Source organism: Toxorhynchites rutilus, chromosome 2 (assembly GCF_029784135.1).
Source record: "Toxorhynchites rutilus septentrionalis strain SRP chromosome 2, ASM2978413v1, whole genome shotgun sequence".
Classification (NCBI taxonomy): domain Eukaryota; kingdom Metazoa; phylum Arthropoda; class Insecta; order Diptera; family Culicidae; genus Toxorhynchites; species Toxorhynchites rutilus.
The window spans coordinates 217935065-217958043 of NC_073745.1; positions in this window are offsets into that span (position 1 = coordinate 217935065).

Below are 22979 nucleotides of genomic sequence, written 5' to 3' on the forward strand. Positions count from 1 at the left end.
AATAATCTATTATGAGCTGCTTCCCTATGGCCAAACGCTCAATTCGGACCTGTACTGCCAACAACTGGACCGCTTGAAGGTAGCACTCATGAAGAAGAGGCCATCTTTGATAAACAGAGGTCGAATTGTCTTCCATCATGACAACGCCAGGTCACACATTTCTTTGGTGACGCGCCAGAAGCTCCGGGAGCTCGGATGGGAGGTTCTTTTGCATCCGCCGTATAGTCCGGACCTTGCACCAAGTTACTACCACCTGTTTTTGTCCATGGCGAACGAGCTAGGTAGTCAGAAGTTAGCCACAAAAGAGGCCTGTGAAAATTGGCTATCCGAGTTTTTTGCCAATAAGGAAGCGAGCTTCTATAACAGGGGTATTATGAAGTTGGCATCTCGTTGGGAACAAGTCATCGAACAAAACGGCGCATATTTGACATAAAACAGATGATTTTAACTAATTTTATGAACAAGTGAAAATTCAAAAAAAATACCGCAGGACTTTTTTGACAGCCTAATATTTCACTTCAGGCGGTGTGGATGACTTGTCGCTGGAGTAGTAATTATCATTTCCTGGAATATGCGTTTTGGACAGCGGAAAATAGCTTTCGTCGTCCAGAACGAAAGACGTCCCGCGGTATTTTTTGGTCATCCATCGACACTGTGATTTAACCGTCTCAATCTGCCCCTCCGTGTACTCCGGCGACCTCGTCTTCTTCCTGCAGACGATTCCTTCCATCTTGAGGGTCCGATGGATCAATACGTGGGAGCAGCCATATTTCCGACCGGCGTCACGCAGGCTGGTTGCGTCCTTGTTGTCAAACAGCTTCTTTAACGATGTCTTCCTCTGCTTCGTCATTATCGTCTCCGGACGACCACTTCCGACCTTCCGCTCTACGTTCAGGGAACCCAGGATACGATATACCGTACTGACAGGTACATTTTCTTCCTTAAAATGTGCCACCGTGAACTTTTTTCCTTGCTGGAAATGCGTTTCGTAGAACCGTACAATGCGTTCGTGGAGCACGTGCTGTTTCGACGCCATCTTTGCTTTTACTAAATTCAAACTAGCAAAACCAAACACGCCTACTGTTTCTAGGGAGCCCAAAGAGAGAGAAATTTTTACGCTCTTTATTTGAGTTACTGAGAGGTATAGAAAAAATTCTCATTTTTTATTTAACACCCGTTAATCAGATAATCCATATAATCGGCATATCAAATTGAAGCCAATGAGATATTCTTCTTCGAAAAAAATGTTACACTGATGTAAATATTACACTGATGATGTATGCTGTTCAAACTTGTTTGCAGGCGTTCAGCGTGGTGTCCGTTGATAGCTCGATCTGATCAACTCGGATATGCAATCAACAGGCTTTGGCCTAATTTTTTTTTGGGTCTTCGTGGCCTAATTGGTTGCGTGTTCGCTACTAAGCGAACAATCATGAGCTCATAATTCAGGACTCTCAACTGATCATCTTTGTGTGTTATTCTAGCTACTACTTCCACGCAACAATCATATGTGTCGGTAATTCCAATCCCTTATTGCTCACATTACGGTCTGCTGCATCGGTAGTTAGTGCTATTTGTAACATCACAATGGAAGTCTCATATCAACAGTCACGCTGTGTATAGAGCCCAACTGTGAACATTCCAACAATAGGAATAATCTTACGCCGAAAAAAGGCGACATATGTTGTGCATCGATAGAATAGGAATACTCTAACGCCTAAACGGCTACTGTGTAATATAAAATGAGTATCGGAAAAATAGGAATAATCTTACACATAAGAATGGCTAATGTGTAATATAGAACATGAGAAAAAAAGTGCACGATAAATTCGGCTCTGTTGCTGAATGAGCTTAATAAAAACAAATAGATGAGATAAAAAAAAAATAAAAAAAGGGTACTAAAGGGTGTGTCACATCAAATTGCATCACGGAAAAAACGCTGTAGAAATTCGTCCAATAGACCGATCCTTTTGAAAATTTTAGACAGTAAAATAAAAACTTTTAAACAACTTTTGGCATTTTCTTTTTATTCATACTTCGAGCCCAAGCCCGTATGCTCGCACCTTCCTCTTTACCCCGTCCATAAGGTTCTGTACAACGTCAGGTTGTAGTTTTTTTGAACAGAAATCCATTTTCTCTTGAAGTCCGCCTCCGATTTGACAACTTTTGGGTTCTTCCGGAGGGCCTGCTTCATAATCGCCGAATATTTCTCTATTGGGCGAAGCTCCGGCGCGTTGGGCGGGTTCATTTCCTTTAGCACGAAGGTGACCCCGTTGGCTTCGTACCACTCCAACACGTCCTTTGAATAGTGGCCCGAAGCGATATCCGACAAGAAGTTGGTCGGGCCCTCGTTCTGCTTCAATAGTGGAAGTAAGCGCTTCTGTAGGCACTCCTTAAGGTAAACCTGCCCGTTTACCGTGCCGGTCATCACGAAGGGGCGCTCCGCTTTCCGCAAGAGCAGATCGCTTGCCACACCATATACTTTTTGGCAAACTTGGATAGTTTCTGCTTGCGAATATCCACCGGAACGCTGAATTCGTCCTCTGCGGAGAAGAACAACAGGGCCGGCAGCTGACGAAAGTCCGCTTTGACGTAGGTTTCGTCGTTCATTACCAGGCAATGCGGCTTCGTCAGCATTTCGGTGTACAGCTTCCGGGCTCGCGTCTTCCCCACCATGTTTTGCCTTTCGTCGCGGTTAGGAGCCTTCTGAACCTTGTATGTACGCAGGCCCTTCCGCTGCTTGGTCCGCTGGACGAATGAACTTGACAAATTCAGCTTATTGGCGACATCCCGGACCGAACTTCTCGGATCACGTCTAAACTGCTTAACTACGCGCTTGTGATCTTTTTCACTGACGGAGCATCCATTTTTGCCGTTCTTCACCTTCTGGTCGATGGTTAGGTTCTCGAAGTATCGTTTTAGTACTCTGCTGACCGTGGATTGGACGATTCCCAGCATCTTACCGATGTCCCGATGTGACAACTCCGGATTCTCGAAATGAGTGCACAGGATTAATTCACGACGCTCTTTTTCGTTCGACGACATTTTTCCAAATTTACGAAAAATTGACAATGAAGCATGGCCAACGTGATCTATACACTCTTATCTGATTATAAGCGAAAGCTGAAGATATAATTCCTAAAAGTTAAATTTCTACAGTGTTTTTTCCGTGATGCAATTTGATGTGACACATCTTTTAATCCCGTCGTTCTGCAAAAGTATTTACAAGATACCCTCAACAATCTGTTCACGTGGGCCCTTAAGCTGGGTATCGAATTCTCTACGGAGAAAACCGAAATGGTCGTTTTTTCTAGGAAGCACAAACCCGCCCAATTCCAGCTTCATCTATCCGGCAAGACGATCATGCACTCTAAGTTTTTCAAATACCTCGGTGTATATTTTGATTCTAAATGTATCTGGGGAAGATACATTGCGTATCTGAAACAGAAATGCCAGCAAAGAATCAAATTTCTCTAAACAATTAGGTCCAGGAGACCTCATTCAGTTGTACAAAACAACGATATTATCAGTGTTGGAATATGGTAGTTTTTGCTTCCGATCAGCTGCCAGGATTCATATTCTCAAACTGGAGAGAATACAATATCGTTGCTTGCGTATAGCCATGGGGTGTTTGCATTCGACACATACGATGAGTCTCGAAATCTTGGCAGGAGTAACCCCGCTTATTCTTCGGTTCACAGAATTATCCTACAGATTTCTCATCCGTTGCAAGATCATGAATGCATTGGTGATTGATAACTTCTAAAATCTACTCCAACTGACTCCTCAGTCAAGTTTTATGTCTTTAAACCATGAGTACCTTACCCACGACGTGTACCGTTGACCAGGCATCCAAGTTTGTTTCCCATGCTTTTGTAATTCTTCTGTAATTTTTGATCTGTCCATGCGACAAAAAAGTTACAGGAGGGTTGTGTCCGAGACACGACCGCATAGTTGACGTAGGATTCCGTTGGGCTATCCGTTGATTTTAGATCGTTTTTAGGCATTTTTTTTGTTTTTTGAGTATAGAAGAAGAATTTAATTTTTTATTTATCCCCTTAAAGTCATAAAATGCCTTTCTCATATAAAAATCCGAATTCGTTCGAGAGGTGATAGAGGATCATATTTGATGAAAAATCCTTCTACGCATATGTTCGAATTTCAACAATGATAGAGTCATAGAGCTTTTTGTTTGTTTCGGACTCGGTTGCCTCAAACTGGCGCTACCATAAAAAGTATGTTACAGAAGACGATTATGTTGCTTACATTAGAAAGATGAGAAAATTCAATACAGGGTATAGTTGTGAAACATCTAAATTAGTAGTTTTAAATAACATTTTGGAAGTAAAAACATCAAAGTTAGTAAATGTAAATGTGTTATGATTAATTTTATCCTAAAAAATTATATCGAACTTGACTGTTTCTATCAATTAAATTGAAGCTTTCTAACCGCTCTACAATTTGTTCTTTGACAACCAACTTCTATATATCTGAATTTCGCTGCAATATCGATATATCCTATTCCTGGTGAAAATTAAAGCAAAATCTTCAAAAATCACAATTTTGACCCCACTGTACATATAAAAGCCACTTAAATTTCATCCTAACGTTGAAAGGTAATATTTTTTCGTGAAATAAGTTATATTTCAAATGTAAGAATTTTTTTCTCAAATTGTATATAATTGAGTCCGACCTGTATAGAGAAAACATATTTGAAATGGAAAAGGTGATTTTCTTTTATAACTTTTGTTTATTCAAACCAATGCGGATTCCAATTGGACTAACAGCACCTAATACGATATGTAGAGTATATAGGAAATCACTTTTTCTAATATTTCTTCACTTTCCCAATTTTTCTCGCCGTATAAACTTTCCTTGGGTGAAAATAAACACAACAAAACAGACAGCTTAAACCAAACGACCCGTTCCCGAGCGGGAACACAGTTTGGTTACTATTTATGAAAATTGAAATAAATCGTTTCATGTATCAAGTCATTTTTAACACAACTGCTATCATATACCATTTTATACTTACACTTGTGCTAAATTGTTCAAAATACACGTTGGGTCAATGATATGAAATTTCACGAAGCAACCAACATTAAATTACCAAATTTAAATTTTATTTGCTAGACTTAATTGTATCACTCACCTTACTACCAAAATAAAAATGCCCCCGACCTGCATATTTTTGCAACGCCGATTCCCCCGGGGCAGCTTGGTTTTGATGTCTCTGTTAGGGAATACATTTCGGTAGGAACAAAAGCTCTCCTTACTTTTATGTATTTGTAAAGCCGATTTGCCTCAGGTACCCTGGTTTTGACATCTCTGTTAGGGAACACATTGCGGTGGGAACAAAAACTCCCCCTACTTTCATGTATATGCAATGCCGATTTCCCCCAGGCAGCTTGGTTTTGATGCCTCTGTTAGGAACCCGCCGCATGTGTCGTCAAATTCGACCAATCAGAAGTGGATATTTCCGTTAGGATAGGGGTTGAGATTTTTCAATTGTTCGATAGTTAGTTTCATGACATATGTTATTTTCTTCAATATAAAAAATTGTTATGGAGTGCCGAAATCGATTGGCGCAAAAATTTCATCAATCCATCATGAAATGACTGAGCAATAAGCGTTTGAAAGTGGACAATTTTCAAGATGGGCTCGATTTTCGGTTTCCAATTTGTACCTCAATATGTTCCCGAAAGACGTTATCCTACGTCAAAATCCATGGAATCCCAGATCATCTACGCTCCGATTCTATTCCGCCGATATTTTCGGCAGAATATGGGAAAGAAGAAGACATCAGTTGAGTGTTTTGGTCGAAAAATTATTCAATATTACCTTAGCATGGGTTCCCTCTCATTGCTCGATTCCGGGGAATGAGAAAGCGGACTCGCTAGCTAAGGTGGGTGCTTCAGAAGGCACACTTTTTGAAAGGCAAATTCCTTATAATGAATTTTTCCACATTCCTCGTCAGTACACACTCGTAAGTTGGCAGCGCATGTGGAGTGAAGATAAGTTCGATCGTTGGTTACTCACGATTATCCCTAAGGTCTCGACGAGTGCATGGTTCAAGGGATTGAATGTAGATCGTGATTTCATTCGCGTGATATCTCGGCTTATGTCCAATCACTACAACCTGAACGCGCATCTTTATCGCAATGGGCTCGCAGCAAACAATCTATGTGATTGTGGCGATGGCTACCACGACATCGAGCATGTTGTCTGGTCGTGTATCCGGTTCCATGCTGCCCGCTCTCAGTTCTCCAGAGCATTGAGGGCACAAGGCACACAATCGGATATCCCCGTCGATGCTAAATGCCTTAAAATGCATGAAACGTCGGGTCTGGTGTCATCTAGAAAGAAAAAATTTTGGCCGAAAATCGACCTTTTGGGACTTAGCCTGAGGGGCAATGAAGGTATGGAAAAAAATAATTCTAGAATTGAAAGAACCGAACATCTACATTTTCTGTATTGGTCCAAAAAATGACCTGTGCAAAATTTCAGCTCAATCGGACATGATTTAGGGGTGTCTAAAGCACTCAAAGTTTTGATTTTTTGGCCACTCAGACTAAGTTCCAAAAAGTCGATTTCGGCAAAAAAAATTTTTCGAGATAACACCACATTTCGACGGTTTCATGCATTTTTAAATCATTTGGCACCGACAAAAAATTTCGATTTTCCAAATTTATTTTACTCCTAGATTTTTGAGGATGAAAGAATCAAAACTTTGAGCACTTTGAGGCACCACTAAATCATGTCCGATTGGGCTGAAACTTTGCACAGGTCATTTTTTGGGCCAATAAACAAAATGTACATGGTCGGTTTTTGAAATTTGACATGGCCATTTTCGCAGTCACCCTAATATTCATGTAGACCGCATAGTTTTACTAGCAACACCGCACCAGTGAGAAACAAAAACTTTCTCGTTTTATCTCTTTTCCCATTCGTTGCTCTCCGCAAGTGGTGACCGAATGAAGATGTAATTTTTCTTGTATCATTTATTGCTTTGCACTTTTCTGTGCAGTGGGTTTCGCTATACTAGAACGGAACGATATATGCGGTTCAAAATTGTGTGCAGGCTTCGAAAATGATGTGCGATGTTTGATACAGCTCGAATATGCAAACAACAGTCTTCTTTCCTCTCTTGGTTTAATCATCTAGTGTAACACAAGTGATTACTGTCATTCATACAAGTTTCTGGACGATCCACTCATATTTGGTTATATGTTCGTGAGAGGTTACTTGCATGACACATTGTGCATCATTCGATATTGATCGAAATCCAAACACTGAACAAGAGTGAATACTGTCATTCGGTCAAGTATCTGAATAATACAAACACGGTAAAAGTAAATCTCACGTTACTCCTGCAGTAGCCACAAGCGAGTCCTGGGATATCTTGAATAAAAACCTGCGAAGAAGTTGATAGAAATGACGAAGCGTCAAAAACTGGAGGAAAGGAAAATGAAAACTGAGTTGAAACAGAATGGAAAAGAAATCCAACCATAAGCTAAGTTGAGGAAACAAGAAGAACAGATGTAGCAGAATAAAAACCTGAAGAACCGAAAAAGACAGAAAAGAAATCTCTGTGAAGTCGTAAGCGAAATTGATACAAAAGGATAATGACAAATAGATTTAACTGTGTAACAATAATTAATAATCAAGACTGAAGCTCTTTGTATAACCTTGGATTATTTGATTACTTTGTACAACAAATAACTTAAATTCAAATATATAATTATCATACAATATTCTCCTTACGGTATTTTAAGCAATTAAGCTACAAATAAACATCAATAAATGACAAGCATTTTGGGAGATAATAAAGGAAAGGTAAAAGCTTGCAAATACCACAAAAGAGGTTGTGGAAATTATTTCAATTTAATTTAAAAAAACAATTGGTATATGTTCTATTACAAGCTTACAAGCCATTTAATAGATGTTGACAATTTTTAAGACATTTGTTTGTGCATAAAAGGTTACAGTACACTTTTAAACACACCAAGTCGTTGTTATTTCCACATATTTGACCATTATATTGCATTAGTAACTGTACAGACAAACAAATTGGGCTTAAAACCACGAAAAATCGTTATACAATTAGAGTGTCCGAAATTTTATTTTTTTTATAAATAGTAAATATTGTCCGAAGTTTGATTTTTATCCGCTTCAATTGAAAAACTTTTTTTTTTTGTAATTTTGTATGTTTTCAATGAAATAGGAACCATAGTAGAAAGCCTAAAAACATATGGAACTAATTTATTAAAAATATCAACCAAATAATGCCTGTGCATAAAGTTTAAATCTGTTTTCCGCATCAAATGCATTGAGTGTCCGAAATATGATTCAGAACGGTACATGTCATGTCAAGTGCTTCATTGCATCCACTTATTCGGAATTCATTTGTGCAAACATTGCTTTTCAGATAATATTTTTAATTAATTGAGAAAATCCCAAGCTCGCTAAAACTCTGTAGAAATGCGAACTAAAGCATCATCCAATTTGCCACGTACAGATCCAACTCCTTAAAGTTCATGCAGGACAATTCCGCAGGCACTTGAAAACACCACCTCAAACCAACGAGAGAGAAAAAAAAAACGCGTGCTAGACGCAAAAACTCCTCGATGACGGAGTGGTTTCGCGCGCGCTCAAAAGTGATGGAATCGCCGAAACTTTTTCCAACGCTTAGTTTGTACGGGTTAATTTCCACAATTTCACGCCTAATATCTTCAAGTGATGCTGGGAAGCGGCAGCGGGGTACGACCCCTTCGGAATGCGAATATAACCCTCCGCCACGCCATTTTCTCTGCCAGTTCGCTCTGATGAGTGTGGGTGCTGATAGCATTCCGGAAGGGACCACTGATGAAAAGTTAGCTTTAGGGGGGTGGGGTGCAAGGACTCCAGAAGAGTGCGAAAATGTAAAACACGAAGATCAAAACGACTTGAAAAGGGTTGATGGTTTGATTTAATTTTCTCGCGGTGGGATCAAAGTGAGCCAAATTGGTTATTAGGAGGCTTAATGGATTAAACTTGGGCTTGATTCGTCGGAATTGGTGGATGGAGGCGCTGAAAACAATAGTAATGAATAGAAGGTGTTCGTTAATTTAAGGAAGGTTTCGGATTGCAATTGTTGTGGGTATGATATTTTTCGCCGATATTGCGTAACCCAGTTTTTCATCGTGATGGCTCCAAATATATGATGATTTCTTCAAATGACAACCTTAGGTCGTTCAGGCATATAAACGTTAGCCACTCATTATTTTTATCCAGTGTCCATGTAAAACCTTCAGTTTTGAATAGAACTTCGTTAGAAATTATGTACGCTGGGAATTTGGGAATAAAAAAAAGTTCTCAAACATATGAAAAACATATGTTTTTTTCAATATGAAAAAAGTTCAGTTGTTTTAGAACTTTAATACAGTAAACTAAAAAATGTGTCACAGTTACAGTAATTTCAGTCATGTTTCTTTTAAAGAATCTCCCACACAATGTCTCATAAATTCAAATAACCTCGAGAGCAGAACTGTTACTTTAACGGTCATAAAAAGTGTCGTGGAAAATCCTATTTTGAATCAAAACCAACGGTATTGTGTGGTAGAAGTTCAACTAGCTAGTGGAAAACACCGTCGCAAAATAAGCTGACGCTCGTGTGTTGATGTCAAGCCGCTGTCGACGCAGCATAGATTATGATAAAGGGGTAAATTCAATTAAAGCTAGAATGTCAAGCACGGAAAACAGGAAAAAAAAAACAAAAAACGCTGCGCGATCGGTGCATGATGACACAACACTATAATCATTCGTACCTGTGTTTTCCGGGTGACACGGTGCGGTAGCATCTGACTTGGCCAGCAGGAGACCTACCTAGTGGATGTAATGAGGAGCGAACTTCAAAGGGTTCTCCGTCTAATTCAAACCACTCTGGGCCTCTTGGGAATGCATTAATTAAACCATGTGAACACAGATACAGTGCAAAAAAATAACACAAGAAAACGTAGCAGGTTTAAATAGTCGTTTGGAAAGCTAGTTTTCCGTATGTGAGCTGAAAGTCTTCGTTTTGTAATGAAAACTAGTTAATTAAAAATGACTCATCTCTCTGTCCCTTTGAATGGTAATGCATCAATACCGCGCAGGATTTGTAACCGATATTACAATGTTTCGTAGCCACTAATGGGCAGTTTTGCCACATTTTCATTTGTACCAGAGAGGTTAAAAATCATTCTCATAAGAAGGGTAGGGCGGGGCTAATTGGTCGTAGGGGCATGTTGATCAGTGACGATATCCTGAAATCAAAGCGTAACAAATTGCGATCTATAGATGAAAAATAGCGAATTGCTGTTGCAATAAAATAAGCAAACTGGATTTTTTTGACGTAGGACTACGTCTTTCATTTCTATACCGGGGTGTAAAATCAATGTTTCGAAAACGAAAGCGTTACGCCGGAGACCGAGATTTTGAGCGTTAATAGCTCCTAAACAACTGAACGAAATGGTATGATAAACACTTCATTCGAAAGATAAAATGTCTACGCGTTCTATACTTGTTACTTTTTGATCCAAAAACTTGTTTCAATAGTCTTAAAATTGCTTTCAAAACAGGCTATTGAAATCACCAATCGGTATATAAGCGAGCGCCGCTCGGAAATCCACTCAGTTCTAATTGAACAGCGATTGGAGCATGTTGTCGCTGTTGTGGTGAAGCTCTTCGTTTATCATGAAAGCGCTGATGAACGGTGTCACCAAGAGCCTGTTTGTGCACCTTAGGCCAGACATGAATCCATCAGGAGGAGAGTGATGCCACAAACGGTTCCCTGGGAAGATCTCGAAGCAGCCGCTACGCACACACACATACACGCGCGGAATTCTTGCCGTTTGGATGCCATTCAGCATCGAGAAAGATCCGGAAAATAATCTGCCAGTTCCTCTGGGAATTTAAAAATACCTTCATGTGAAAGAGTTTATTTGAATGTTTTCTATTCATGTAACACTGTGACCAAATATGTTTCAATCAAGTGCTATTAACAGATGGTTATCGAGTTAGCATTAACCACTGTTGGGCTTCCAGTATCGAGAAAAATATGGAAATATCTAATCGTTACTGAAAATAATCTGTCAGTTCCTCTGGGAATTTGAAAATACATTCATGTGAAAGAGTTTATTTTTATGTTTTCTATCCATGTAACACTGTGACCAAATACATTTGGTTTTGTGATTTTTCAATCAATCGCAATTAACAGGATAGCTTCTGAAGATTATTCTTCCCCCTCAGTAAAATATTTTCGTATCCAATATTGGATGCATAAAACCTTGTACCTCCAACGTAACGCTCTCGTTTTCGAAGTCCCCCAAATATTCATTTATTCATTCATTCAGAATGGATTCAGATTCAACTTCAAACAAAGGATCACTGAATCAACGATAGTCCTACGTCACCATTGCGGTTATACCATAGATATAACCTACTTTCTGTTTTTTAAATACAAATCTGGTGCCTATTTTGCTAATTATCATTCACTGTTTGCGCATTATAAGATTTGTTCTAAAAAAGATTAATAATCATAGAAAAATCGGTTCTAACGTAAAACAAAAGTTTATTGTATGTATTATTTTTAAATGTCAATGGAAAGTGATTTAATTTTTTTAATGTAATTTTCATGAATAATAAAGAGATAATAGAGAAGGGGCTAGTTGGTCACACAACAGCGGGGCTAGTTGGGCATACGAATAGCACCATTGAAGAAATTGCTCGTTTTTGAGCAACGCACATGAAATTTTCAGGTATGCCGCGTTTCATTACGCAAGCTATAAACAAATATTGGATTCATATGTTTTACTGCTGAACACTGTGTATTTGGAACGAGACGACCTGATACCAACCAAACTACTTGCAATATAATTGTCATATTTGTTTTTTTAATGTAAAATTTCCATTAAATATATTAAACGCTCACATTGAATATCGAGTAATGTAACATACCTGGAGATTATTTCAATATACTTTGGGGCGAATGGTACAAATGACAAGAGCAAGCAAGAAACCGGCTGTGTAGAGACGTCGATAAATCGTTCGATTAATTCAAATAATTGAATATCTGCAATTTTATTCGAGTAATTTTGTATCGAATAATGAAAAATCTCAATATGAATACATCGGATAATTATCACAGTAATCGCGATTAATGAAAAAGGGAACCATGTTTCCAAAAAATACAATGCAAAATTTGTTTAACCGTCATGGTGTTTTGTCGAAATTCATTGAATATGCTAAACCATTTACGGTTGAAGCATAAAAATAATTGCCTGATGGTAGAGACTGGGAAGAAGGATTCAGCATTTGCAGGAGTAAAAGGTGGAATTAAAGGAGGTGATCTAAGCTCCCGCACTGAAGTGATAGTATTCAAATTCAAAGTGCCGAAGATAACATACCATACTAGTGATCAATGGTTCTATAAATATACTTCTTTTGAACTAAAGGGTGTGTCACATCAAATTGCATCACGGAAAAAACGCTGTAGAAATTTAATTTTTAGGAATTATATCTTCAGCTTTGGTTTTATAATCAGATAAGAGTGTATAGATCACGTTGGCCATGCTTCACTGTCAATTTTTCGTAAATTCGGAAAAATGTCGTCGAACGAAAAAGAGCGTCGTGAATTAATCTTGTACACTCATTTCGAGAATCCGGAGTTGTCACATCGGGACATCGGTAAGATGCTGGGAATCGTCCAATCCACGGTCAGCAGAGTACTAAAACGATACTTCGAGAACCTAACCATCGACCGGAAGGTGAAGAACGGCAAAAATGTATGCTCCGTCAGTGAAAAAGATCACAAGCGCGTAGTTAAGCAGTTTAGACGTGATCCGAGAAGTTCGGTCCGGGATGTCGCCAATAAGCTGAATTTGTCAAGTTCATTCGTCCAGCGGACCAAGCAGCGGGAGGGCCTGCGTACATACAAGGTTCAGAAGGCTCCTAACCGCGACGAAAGGCAAAACATGGTGGAGAAGACGCGAGCCCGGAAGCTGTACACCGAAATGCTGACGAAGCCGCATTGCCTGGTAATGGACGACGAAACCTACGTCAAAGTGGACTTTCGTCAGCTGCCGGGCCTGTTGTTCTTCTCCGCAGAGGACAAATTCAGCGTTCCGGAGGAGATTCGCAAGCAGAAACTATCCAAGTTTGCCAAAAAGTATATGGTGTGGCAAGCGATCTGCTCTTGCGGAAAGCGGAGCGCCCCTTTCGTGATGACCGGCACGGTAAACGGGCAGGTTTACCTTAAGGAGTGCCTACAGAAGCGCTTACTACCACTATTGAAGCAGCACGAGGGCCCGACCATCTTCTGGCCGGATCTCGCTTCGTGCCACTATTCAAAGGACGTGTTGGAGTGGTACGAAGCCAACGGGGTCACCTTCGTGCCAAAGGAAATGAACCCGCCCAACGCGCCGGAGCTTCGCCCAATAGAGAAATATTGGGCGATTATGAAGCAGGCCCTCCGGAAGAACCCAAAAGTTGTCAAATCGGAGGCGGACTTCAAGAGAAAATGGATTTCTGTTAAAAAAAAAAACTACAACCTGACGTTGTACAGAACCTTATGGACGGGGTAAAGAGGAAGGTGCGAGCATACGGGCTTGGGCTCGAAGTATGATTAAAAAGAAAATGCCAAAAGTTGTTTAATAGTTTTTATTTTACTGTCTAAAATTTTCAAAAGGATCGGTCTACTGGGCGAATTTCTACAGCGTTTTTTCCGTGATGCAATTTGATTTGACACACCCTTTAGTAGTTATATGGACCAAGCAGAAATTTTCAAATAAATCTGCTATTTCAACAACATTCGAAGAGCAGGTAATTTTGAAAAGAAAAATTTGTTTGTTGATGCAATGAAAGTATTGTGCCTCATGTTCATGATGTGCTCTTATTATATTTAATGTATCTTTTGAAATTATGATATCATAATCTTTTTTTATTATAAATGTCTGTTCAATTTGATTACAAGAAATAAATATTTGCTCGATTAATCGAATACTAAAAGACAATTATTCGAATGAAGCGAATATTAAAAAATTGCCCCATCGATAATCGAATAAACGAAAAATTTAGACATCTCTACTTTCATGTATTTGCAACGCCGATTTCCCTCAGGCACCATGGTTTTGAAGTCTGTATTTTCATAAAATATATAATTTTATTCATTTTCACTGTAATGCAATGTTATTGAATGCTCAAAATGATTGATGCAAAACTCTCGTGAACCTATCAGAAACTGACCGAGCAATAATTGTGAGTACAAGAGGAAGCTCGTATCTTCAATCTCGACCAATCGAGGTATTTCTGTTTGGAGATTTTTCGATTGTTTCATAATTAGTTTCATGTAATATATTATCTTATTCATTGTGATAAATTGTTAAGGAGTGCTCAGATCGATTGATGCAAAAATCTCGTGAATTTATCAGGAAATAACTGAGCAATAATTGTAAGCACATGGGTCGCCGCTTCTATCATCAATTTCTATCAATAAGAACAGGGTATTTCCGTTAAGATAGGCGTTGAGATTTTTCAATTGTTCGATAGTTAATTTCATGATATAAATTATTTTATTCAATTAAAAATATTGTTATGGATAGTCAAAAACAGTTGATCTCATCAATCCTTTATAAAATGATTGAGCAATAAGCGTTTGAAATTGGACATTTACCTAGATGAGATCGATTTTCGTTTTTCAATTTGTACCCCCAATATGGTCCCGTAATCCCAAGTCAAAAAAAAATTAACGATTACTGTATCGACACAGCAAAACGTTACGTTGATCTATAATTTTAATACTACTGCTATGAACTGAATTTTACTTTATGGCTATATACTTATTTAAACCGCATTATTATCTATAGAAAAAATGAAAGGCTCAATAGAAGGGCAATGAACTAATTAAATATGCCCAAGAACATTTCACTCATGAAAATAGTCAAGAAAATCAAATAATCATAATATAGACAATCATCTTCTTATTCCCACATACCCAATAGTAAACACTTATTCTGAAAAGAAGATACAAGTAATTGTAGAAAACTTCCAGATGAAGACAATTGTTGAATCAGGAAAAGATGACGATGAATCTAATGACAGTTATGAAGAAAAAAGAAATTGAAGAAGAAGAAGAAGAAAAAGAAGAAGATAAAGAAGAAGAAAAAGAAGAAGATAATGATGATGTTTGTTTCAATTTGTGATCCTGAGAAAATGTTTCATATTTATGGTAGAATTTGTTTGATTTGAAGAGTCGTCCATAAGCTACATGATCTTTTTTCAATAGAGATGACGCCCAGTTGGATCGCCTGTGATCAAAGATTAAAAAATTATATATAAAAATTCTACTGGGGGAGGATGCCGTAATTCAAAAAAAAATTGGATCACGTTGTTCGGAGTATCAGTTCATTAAAAACGTAGTTTTTTTTGTAGCCGTTCGTTTTATTCAGCTCAAACTGAAATTCATTTTTTTTCTTTTATTATTATAATAAAAATTTGCATTTCAACAACTTACAGAACTAGTTTGCGATTACATATATCGAACTGCGAACCGCGTGTGCAAATCGTTTTTTCAATTTGTACCCCCAATATGGTCCCGTAATCCCACGTCAAAAAAAAAAAATTAACGATTACTGTATCGACACAGCAAAACGTTACGTTGAACTTAATTTTAATACTACTGCTATGAACAGAATTTTACTTTATGGCAATATAATTATTTAAACCACATAGAAAAAATGAAAGGCTCAATAGAAGGGCAATGAACTAATTAAATATGCCCAAGAACATTTCACTCATAAAAATAGTCAAGAAAATCAAATAATCATAATATAGACAATCATCTTCTTATTCCCACATACCCAATAGTAAACACTTATTCTGAAAAGAAGTATCTCTTAAAGTAATTGTAAAAAACTTCCAGATGAAGACAATTGTTGAATCAGTAATAGATGACGATGAATCTAATGACAGTTATGAAGAAGAAAGAAATTGAAGAAGAAGAAGAAGAAGAAGAAGATAAAGCAGAAGAAGAAGAAGATGATGATGATGTTTGTTTTAATTTGTGATCCTAAGAAAATGTTTCATATTTATGGTAGAATTTGTTTGATTTGAAGAGTCGTCCATAAGCTACGTGATCTTTTTTCAATAGAGATGACGCCCAGTTGGATCGCCTGTGATCAAAGATTAAAAAGTTATATAAAAATACTACTGGGGGAGGATGCCGTAATTCAAAAAAAAAAATTGGATCACGTTGTTCGGAGTATCAGTTCATTAAAAACGTAGTTTTTTGTAGCCGTTCGTTTTATTCAGCTCAAACTGAAATTATTGTTTTTCAATTATTATAATAATAAAAATTTGCATTTCAACAACTTACAGAACTAGTTTGCGATTACATATATCGAACTGCGAACCGCGTGTGCAAATCCCCGATAATAGTACTATTGTCCAATATTGACGAATTCAAAATATTTATTTTAAGGACAAATCAAATATGTTCAGGATTCACGGCTTACCGGTCGTATAGATATTTGATATTTATACTAGTTGATAGCTAGAATATACCTTTTCCAATATCAAAATTTCACGAAATATTTTAAACAAATCGATCGAACAAAGAGTTGTTGTTTCCTTTAGTGTTCTAATTAATCTGGTTTCGTTATGTCTAATCAGTTGGTATCTTGTACGGTGTCTTTGGCGTTTTCGTGAATCCTCGATTCGGAATTTGTGCCCAGCGGTTTCAACACACGTGCCTTATGGACTGCCCAAAATAAAAAATAAAAATATGCCAGCCTCGTGTTCAGCATCCCGAAATCATACAAAAACCCTGTTTCTCTCACATTTAACGACACTTTTTTTTGCTTGGCCAGCCTTTGCATGGAATTGCCTGTGTAATGGTGCCAGGGTTAGCAACATATACAGAATATTCTGTATTTTACAGATTTTTCGCCCAATTTCAGATACAGATTCACTGATTTTCAGCAAAGATACATAATTTACAGTTATTTTTTAAATTCAACTTTAGATATTAAATTTACTGCAGTGCTTGCATGCAAAACTTTTATATGATTTATTTTGTTGTATTGACACGACTTTAATAATCCATAAATAAAAAAAATTCAAAGTAATAAACCTTTATTTTTATTTTTTCGCCCAAATTTTTCGATACAGATTTTTTGGCTGAAAATACAGATATACAGCTTTTTCAGAAAATTTAACAAATCTATTTCATTATCTAATTGGAAAAGATCGCAGAGAGGGAGAGGGCAGGTGAGTGAGTTAGTTATATCAAACACTATTCGACCCGCTCTTTGTTGTACTGGGTGCATTTCAAAGAGAAGACGGTTTCTAACCGTAATAATAGACCAGATTGACCATTATGGCAATCTGAGTTCATTAATTTTTAAATCTATCGGTCAATTCAAACAGCAAACGCTCAATTACTCATAATATATGGCGACTAGAACACAATGTGCAGCTTCGATGTTTATCTCGAAGTATCCATCCCAATCACAGAACAAACTTTGGAAGAAAATTAATTAGTTTTCTCTGAGATAACTCGCATTGACACGGCATGATTCTGCTGTGAAAGTGACTGCCACTGCAGTGTTAGTTTAAAGTACAGCTGAACCGTGTTCCGAGTTTGAGTTTGTTACACAAACACTCCGTCGCAGCGCAACGCGGGGTTGAATTAACTTCGGGACTTTTCACCTTGGCAAAAACATTACCCGGTGCTGATGAATCGGAGATATAAGTGCGGTTCTTGCAGCAGCAATAGAACCATCGAAGGATCCTGCCGAGCAACAAAGTTTTTCCGCAAACTGCATCGGTAAACAATTAGCTGCGGTGGCTGTAAAACAATAAAACTTGTGCTTCCCGGCGAACAACACTTCGTCGGTAGTGACAGCGAATTTATTAAAGTTTAATTACTTTCGAGAACATGTTTTTGGAAGGATGCTTCACTTATCTTCCCATCAGCGAGATCGACGAAGAACAACCGGAAAAAGATTCCTCCAAAAAGGCTTATTAAATTGCAGCGCCAATTAGGCGTAATTTTTCTACAAATTAAAATTTTATTATCATCGCCACCTAAAGCGCTGAAGAGAGGGTGGTCTTGTTCAGATACCAGCGTCAGTAGCCGCTACAGGAAGGATATGCCCGTAAATAAAGACGAAGAAAACGACGACGTGCGAACCATTAAAAGAGATTAAACTCTCGTGTCGGCAACGGATGCAATAATTTTAATTCGCACATTCTTGCCGCCACTCCCGACTGTGGCGGGTGGGAGTGGAGTGTGCGGTGGAATGTGCGTTTTTTTTTCTTGGGTGGAGAAACGTGTGAGAAGGCAACAAGGAAGTGATAATTCGAACCATTTAATCTGTTTTTGGTTTTGGTTGTAACGGATTACATATTTTATGAAAGCTGTTCAGTTAGGTGGTATATGCGATCGGCATATCCATTTAAGTATCAAGTTATGAGTCACATCCAACGCGTGTTTCAACAAACCTTGCTTGTAAGTGAATTTTGGTTTTGACGTAGGATTACGTCTTTCGGGAACATATTGGGGTACAAATTGGAAATCGAAAATCGAGCACATCGTGAAAATTGTCCAATTTCAAACGCTTATTGCTCAGTCATTTCATGATGGAATGATGAAATTTTGGCGTCAATCGATTTCGGCACTCCATAACAATTTTTTATATTGAATAAAATAATATATGCCATGAAACTAACTATCGAACAATTGAAAATTCCCAACCCCTATACTAACGGAAAAACCCACTTCTGATTGGTCGAAATTGATGACACATGCGGCGGTTCCCTAACAGAGACATCAAAACCAAGCTGCCTGGAGGAAATCGGCATTGCAAATACATGAAAGTAGGGGAACTTTTGTTCCCACCGAAATGTGTTCCCTAATTGGGACATCAAAACCAAGCTGCCTGCGGGAAATCGGCAATGCAAATATATGCAAGTCGAGGGCATTTCAATATTGCAAGTAAGGTGAGTGATACGATTAATTCTAGCAAATAAAATTTAATTTTGCAAGTTTAATGTTGGTTTTAGCACATGTGGAAGTGTAAAATTATATATGGTAGCAGTTGTGTTAAAAATGAATTGATATATGAAACGATTTATTTCAATTTTCATAAATAAAAACCAACTTTTAAGCTGTCTGTTTTGCTGTGTTCATTTTCACCCAATGATATTTCATACTGCGAGAAAATTTGGAAAAGTGAAGAAATATTCGAAAAAGTGATTTCCCATATGATCTACATATAATATTAGGTGTTGTTAGTCAAATTCAAATTCGTATTGGGTTGAATAAAGAAAGTAAAGAAAGTAAAAATTATAAAACAAAATTACCTTTTCCATTTCAAATATGTTTTCTCTATATTAAAGTAACACGTTTTTACTGATGAGAAAAACTGATAATTGTGTTCGGTATTGGTAATTATCTTATATTACATTGATGAGTTTTTTTTCCTTTCTTTCATCCATACATAACACAGAAGGCATCTCGTCCAGGGTCAAAGATGGCGGTTTCCATCATATCTCATTCCACTTCGGCATCTTCTATCTGATACGCATCATCCAATGACTTTTTACCATCCTTCTGTCATCATTAATGTCATCATCACTCGATAAATACTGGTGGAGTGAATAAACAATATACAACAACCAAACAAAATGGCCCTTTTCAGGATCACCAAATCATTATCAAAGAGTTTAATGATGTAATTTTTCAAACATATCCAAAATCAACAAGTAGCGTAACGGAATCCTACGTCACCTATGCGGTCGTGTCTCGGACACAACCCTTCTGTGACTTTTTTCCATGCTCTTCTACAATGTTGTAGGTACACAATAGTAATTAATAAAAAAAACTGTCTGTGAATTTCTGACAAAATCGAGCAGTGGAAGATTGACTAACCTACAGCACCTAGTGCAGTTCCCTCCAAGATGTTGTACTGAGCAGTAAGTGGTTTAAGTAGCATCGACAAAGTTCGTCATTGTAGGTATGACGGCATGTTCATATGACGGTATACTCATATGACAAAATTGAACATTTCAAACACTTTTCAAAATCAATTTTTACACTTTTACATTTTAAACTTTGAAGAATTTTTTTTCAAATTGGGTGCAAACTATTGGAATCACAAAATAGATACATACAGCAATTCCATACCGAACCGTGTTATCCGTGATCGTTACGTAACAAAATTTCATTTTGATTCCTAAATAAATTCACGGGCCCGTATTGTGTGGTATACACATACTGCACAAGTGGTGTTACAGCAACTTAATGGTTAACCCACATTTTACACTGCACGCAGTCGATAACCGGTAGTCGACTGCGTCAGCGACAACCTATTGACAGAGCACGAAGTGAGCCGCCATCATGGACCCTGCCCTCGGATCATCGGCTTAGACAAGGTAAGACGTGCTTTGGAGCAATGGCTATCAAGAAGTTTGCCGGTTAATTCCTGGTTTTTCGAGGAGTTTCACACGTATATGCTTGAGCAAATAGCCTCGATTCTGGAACCGAATGGGGTGGGTTTCGTGAGCCAAAATTGTAAAGCGTCGATAGATGCATCTCGAACAGGGTTACCATATCTACATAATAATCTGTATTTCTACAGATTTTTTAAGACTTTTTTAAGCCAAGAAACTGTAGATACAGATCACAAACTTTTGGCGTTTAATACAAAATTTACAGATTTTTCAAAACAACGTTTCAATAATGGCTTGAAATTAATAATATTTTTTTCCATCTCAGCTATTTTATTCATATTTTTTTTTATTCATATTCATTATTATAAAAAAAAATAACATCGTTCATCTTTTTCTTAATAAAGAAGAGAATGTAAATTTCAAAAGTGAGCTCATACTGTCGTGAAAACTCTTTTCCTATGAAAGTTTATTTTTCAAATGACTTGAAAATGCATAGCTCAAAGCAAAAAGAAGGAATTAAATCAGCATTACGTGGATACCATCAACATCGTCTAATCAATAATTTCTATGTCCATCAATGATACTAAAGCTTAAATTATGCTTAAAAATTGGACTACAACCTAATACAGATTTCAATACAGATTTTTTTAGAAAATTCTAAGATAAAAAGTCACAGGAGGGTTGTTTCCGAGACACGTCCGCATAGTTGACGTAGGATTCCGTTAGGCTATCTGTTGATTTTGGATATGTTTGAAGACTTACATCGTTAAACTCTTTGACCCTGTGAAGGGCCGTTTTATTTGGTTGTTAGGTATTGTTTGTTCACTCCACCAGTGTTTACCGAGTGATGATGACAGAAGGATGGTAAACAGTCGTTGGATGGTGCGATCGCCAATATTGGCGATCTAACGTACAAATCTAGTACCTAGACGGCGCTGCGGTGAAAGTGATGATGGTTTTAAATTTTGCAATGTGAGTTTATGGGAAGTTTGTAGTTCTTTTCATAAATTACAATGTCATAATCATAAAAGATTATTTCATTGCGATGAGTTTGGAAGAAAATTATTTCTGCGCAATTTTATATATAACATGTTATTTTCTTCAGTAGTGAAAACTGTATTAATGTTGGCAATGGTTGAATCAAAAAAGGAAATTCGAGAGTACAATCAAAAACAAGTTGGAAAATACATGGTTCCTGCATGTGAGAAATACCTTGCAAAGTCCGGAAAAAAATATACGTGATTTGATTTTGACTTTTCGAAAACTCAAAAACAAATCACATATATTTTACTTCCGGTATTTCGAAGGTAGTTCTCACATGTAGAAAACATGCATTTTTCAACTTGTTTTTGATTGTGCTCTCGAATTTTCTTTTTTGATTCAACCATTGTCACCATTTATACAATTTTCACTACTTTTTTTTTCTATATTATAGTGACTTTCAACACATTTCGGCAGGTTCGTCACTTTTACTTCCATTTTTGGAAGAATGTCGGGAGTGAGAATTAAACTCGTGATCTCTGCGTGAGAGTTATGGATGTTACCACCACGCCAGATCATCCTCCCCCCCCCCCTTCTTAGAAAGATGGGAGTGTTGAGCCACCTTAGAAATGTTTCTTGCCCCCTAGAACATCCACATGCCAAATTTGGTTCCATTTGCTTGATTAGTTCTTGAATTATACAGAAATGTATGCTTCATTTGTATGGCAGTCCCCAACCTCCTCTCAGAGAGAGGGAAGGAGTGCCTATTCATTATTCATTTAGAGAGCGGGGTGGGGTGTCTAACTACTATAGAAACATTTATTGCAACCTAATGCCTCCATATGCCTGATATGGTTTCATTTGCTTGATTAATTCTCGAGTAATGCAGAAATTTGTGTTTCATTTGTATGGCAGCCCCCCCTTAGAGAGGGGGGGAGGAGTGTCTTACCACCATAGAAACATTTATTGTACCCTAAAACCTCCATATGCCTAATTTAGTTTCGTTTGCTTGATTAATTCTTGAGTAATGCAGAAATTTGTGTTTCATTTGTATGGCAGCCCCCCATCAAAGAGGGGGGAGGGGTCTCAATTTCTTACAAAATAATCGCAATCAAATAATCTTTTATGACTATAACATTGTGATTTATGGAAATAGCTACGAGCCTTTCATAAACTCACATTGCAAAATTTAAAACCATCATCACTTTCACCGCAGCGCCACCTAGGTGTAGATTTGTACGTTAGATCGCCAATTGACGAATTTACGTTGGATTTACAACCAGATGGCGCAACGAGTAAAATGAGGATGTTTTGTTTTTTTGGTATGAAATCCGTTCAAATTTTCTATAAAAATCAGAATTTATCTTCAAATTACCCGGTTTCATGTATTCTTTTCTTGCTGAAAAGGTTAGAAAATCATCATTTTACAATGTGCTATGTACATTACAAGGAATGGCTTGTTATCAATATATCAATTGACGAATTTACGCAAAGCTGAATCAGCTTATGCGACACCTACATTAGAGCTC